At 49.1% G+C, this 4342-nt stretch overlaps 1 long non-coding RNA gene across 1 annotated transcript in view; it reads right to left on the bottom strand.

Annotated features, from left to right (window-relative positions):
• Nucleotides 1–495, bottom strand: part of LOC117285361 — a 20609-nt gene extending 20114 nt beyond the window's left edge. The window contains exon 1 of the long non-coding RNA XR_004516357.1: nucleotides 273–495. This is a non-coding gene — a long non-coding RNA (uncharacterized LOC117285361). The remainder of the gene's footprint in view (nucleotides 1–272) is intronic.
• Between the last annotated feature and the right edge of the window lie 3847 nt (nucleotides 496–4342).

The following is a 4342-nucleotide window of genomic DNA, read 5'->3' as shown; positions in this document are numbered from 1 at the left end:
CACCCCTACCCCTACCCAGTCCTGCTCATCCGTGGAAAAGTCTGGCCCCAGCCGGTGTAGGGAACCGGGAGACAGAAAAAGGGAAAAGAGACAGGGCACCACCCCTCCTGATCCAGAGGCCCCCAGACCGGCGTTGCCCAGCCACAGGTAGCCCCTCTGGGGATCACCAAGTTTGGCTGGATTCTTCTGGGACAGCCAGCCTGACCATGGCATGGATAAGATCGTTGGAGTGCCCCCCTCCTCTGTACAGTAACTTCCTTTTAAAAACGTACCAAAGTTTCTTCCTGGCCTCTCCCTGTGTAAAACGAGAATCTTGTTTGAATCCCACAAGGACTTGAGAAATGGGCTAGCAGCATCATTTTGCAGATGGCAGGCAGAGGTTCCAAGAGGATGCAGGTTCTAGAACACTGCTGCATTCACGCCTCCCCTCCCTCTGGAAGGTTTGCTTTGGATGCCCGGGGACCTGCAGGTGAAAAGGGGCTTCTTCAGCAGCGTAGGGACCACGTCTTCGGGCTCAGGTGACCCAGGGCCCACCCTAGAGGTTGTAGGTGGTGAGCAGGCCTTAGGGAGGGCCTCCCTCCAGAAGGGAGGGGCTCTGGTGTCTCTGGCGGTGAGTAGTGGGCAGTGGCTGAGCTGGCTGGGAGAAGTTAACCAGGAAGGAAAAAAGAGCAAGAGGGAGGGAAAAAATCCTAACAAAGAAGTGCAGAACAATGACTAGAAAAGGGCGTTGGCTGGCTAAATTCAGTTCCTTGGCCGCCCAGGAAGCCCTCTTAGGATTTTTTATTTTTTTGAGATTTCTTTTTACAAAGCAGATCTCCATGCCTTCCATGGAGAGCCTATAAAATTCTGAAAGGAGATAGCTGGGAATCCACTGTGCTCTCCAGGAGAAAGGGTGTGCTGTGTGAGTCTGTATTGTTATTGGCTGGGCAGCCAGCTCTATTCACCCCTTAGCCAGACGGTGGGAAGCTATTTCCTGGACCTGTGGCATCTTGAAATAGAGCGAAGTTTCCCAGTACTGGGCTAAATTGTCCTTTTTTCCCCCTCCTCCCTGTTTTGTTTTTGTTGTTGTTATTGTTTGTTTGTTTTTTGTTTTTATTAACTGTTTAAAATGCTGCCACATCTTGGTTTCTTGTTGGAGCCTGTTGAGGATGTTAAGTGAGTTGTCTCCATGTATGAGGGCAGTTTTCACCAACATGGCAACAGGAGGAAGTGCTCGGTGCTGCCTCCTAGCAGATCTGTGAGCTGGATAGATACAGCCTCCAAGGATGGGCACCTCTTCTTCCACTCACTCTTTCCTGTAACAGTTTTCTTGTGGCAGTGGTTCTTAAGCCCATTTGACAATTGAAGGGACTGACTAAGGCTTAGAAAGATGAAGGCCTATACCGGATGTAAATCCAGCTTTGCTGAACCCAAAAAGTATTCCGCCAGACCACTCCACTTTCTGGATCCCGTGCCCTCAGTTTCCCTGGACAGAGCCCTCTCAAAAGCTAAGCAATCTGCTGTATCATTGGTGATGAACCAGAGTGTTTGTTTCTATGCCATGGGTTTTTGAAACTTTGAGGGGCATCCTTCTAAGCTTTTAATCACTTTTCAGGGGCCCACTGAAAAAAAAAAGTCTGTTAAAACATATTGGGTTTCAGCCTTGGCTGTGCAGCTTGCTAGGAAACTGGAACCTCAGTTTCCTCATCAGTAAGATGAGGGGGCTGCCCTCTTCCCAGGGGAGTGACTAAGTGACTGGCTGGAATGGAGTCCGTAACTGTTGCGTCCTTTGCCAGCCTGCCACGTGGTGTCCGCATCACTGTAATTGGGAACAGGCTGAAATCAGACAGGGCAGAGGGTGTTTCATCCAGAACTTGTTTTTCTGTGTGTGGGTTTAGTCACTCCTGTGATTCAAGGGGCTCTCTGCTAGCAGGTCTCTGGGTTCATCAGATGAGGAAAGGCAGTGGTGATGAACTGAATCATCCATAGAAACAGAAAATTCACTGCCTGACAACAAGGGTCCGAACCCAGCCAAACCAGACTGCACCACCTCTCCTCCCCAGCACCCGCCCCTGCCCCCACGTGCATACTCTAGAAGGAGTGGGCATAGGGACAGCTGTTGGCAGGCCTGGACTTTGCCTCCGATTTGATGTCCCTGTCTAAAGCCACTTTGGACAGTGTAAGTAGGGGACCTGGACAGTCCCATGCTCTACCACTTCCTGCTGTGTCACCTTGTGGTGGTTGCTTTACTTTTCTGAGCTCTGACTTCCACAATTTGCAAATTGAAAATACTATTACACCCACCCAGGACCAAGTGTCTCAACTTCAACACTGCTGACATTTTGGGCTAGATCGCTCTTTGTTGTGGGACACTGTCCTCTATATGGTAGGATGCTCTGCAGCATCTCTGGGCTTTGCCCACTGGATGCCAGTAGCACCCCTCTCACCTGTTGTGACAACCAAAAATGGGTCCCAGCATTGATTGCTACCCTTGGCATTAGTCCATTTTCTGTTACTATAACAACATACTTGAGGTCAGGTACTTTATAAAGGACAGAGGTCCATTTAGCTCACTGTTTAGGAGGCTGAAAGTCCAAGGTTTTGGGCAGCCTCATTGATTTTCCTTCTGGTAAAGACCCTGTTGGCTGAGTCACAACATAGTGGATGACATCATGGTGGGAGAGATCACGTGGTGAGACTGGAAGCTAGAGAGACCAGGGAGGGGCCGGTGTGCTCTTTTATACGACCCCTGTCAGGAACTATGAATGGGTCTGCAGAGCCTGCTGACCTTATCACTTCCCATTAGGCCCCACCTCTTAAGGGTTCTACCACCTCTCACTTCACCACCCTGGGGATCAAAGTTACCATACATGAATCCTTGGGGGACAAACTACAGCTCGGGACTTCACACAGCCTCTGCCCCAGTCATGGTGTTGTAGGATACACAGGTCCATAATGGAGAGTCCTGATCTACGCCCCCCCCCCCACACACACCTCTGTTTACAGCTACCTCAGCCACCACTGCCTGTTCACTATTCAGTTGCCTGTGCCAGAACAAGTCCTGGGTCCTATGGGCGTCATCAGAGAGCTGTACCTGGATGAAGCGCAGGGCTGGGCCTCCAGAATGGTGTCTTCTCCATGGCAGGATGGCATCTGCTGCTGCCCGAGACCAGCCTCTGTCACCACCCGGTAGAGCATCCGTGGGGGCGCCTCAGATCCTGACAGTGAGGTGGTATCTGTCATGTTCCTGTCTGGAGAGGGCTTCCCTGGATCCAAAGGTTTCAGGATGAATGGGGAGGGGCTTCCCAGTGTTGAGGGTCCCAGGGAGACTGCTCCGTGACTGGTTGTCTTTCACCTGGAGTGGAGAAAAAAGGAAGGGCTCCGTGGGACCTCTGTGTCTATTGGGGCTGTTGGAGGAGCATGCACAGAATATTCCTTTTAGCACCGAGTCACTGACCGAGGAGCCCAGAGAAGCTGCTGGCTCCGCTGGAGAGCGTTCACAACCAAGGGGAGCTGGCTGGCAGTGGGAAGCACAACCACAGCCGAGCTGTGCCCTTGTCACCCCAGGCCAGGCACTGGATTAGGCTCTCTCTGTGTATTTCATTGATAGACCAGCCCTTTAACTCCTTCTAGGAATCCAGTATTTCCAGTGCACAAATGCAGAAAGAGAATAAAATGAATAGCTATTAATATGCTGTCCAACTCAATACTGTGGTTCTGCATTTGCCATTTGTGTTTCAGATCCTTTTACTTTTTAAGAAATAAACCATAAGCCCAGGTACAATGGCACAAGCTCATGATCCTAACTACTGGGAGGGTGAGGTAGGAGGATCCTAAATTTGAGGCTGAACAACATAGTGAGGGTCCTCATCTCAAAAAAGATAAGAAAGAAAAGAAGGAAGGAAGCATTTATGATAGCTGCAAAGCCCCCTGTATGCCTTCAACACCATGCCCTCTGAAAACCCAGCACACTGCATTCGATTTTTATCATCCTCGTGCATTTTTAAATGTGGACTACTACACGCAGTTGTTTTCTTTAACAGCTTTATTGGAGTATAATTTTAAGTATACAATTTACTGATTTTTTTAGTAAATTATAGAGCTGAGCAGCTTCACCACAATCCAGTGATGATTTCTGTCACCCTAAAAAGATCCCTGGCTCTGATTTGCAATTTGTGTTCTTCCCACTCCAGTGTGGCACCTTTTAATGTCTTTGCCTTTAAACACTCCCCGAAATCTTGTATCAACATGAATGTTTTTAAAACTGCATAAACACATCACACTTTTGAGATCTATATTTGATAGATGTAGCTCTAGTTCATTTTAACTCCTGTGTAGTATTCCATTTATGGGTACACCCCTC

The sequence above is a fragment of the Fukomys damarensis genome, unplaced genomic scaffold (assembly GCF_012274545.1).
Source record: "Fukomys damarensis isolate Sample0158 unplaced genomic scaffold, DMR_v1.0_HiC HiC_scaffold_9, whole genome shotgun sequence".
In the NCBI taxonomy this organism is placed as follows: Eukaryota; Metazoa; Chordata; class Mammalia; order Rodentia; family Bathyergidae; genus Fukomys; species Fukomys damarensis.
The sequence above is the reverse complement of the archived record's forward strand: the minus strand, read 5'-3'. Positions and strand labels throughout refer to the sequence as shown.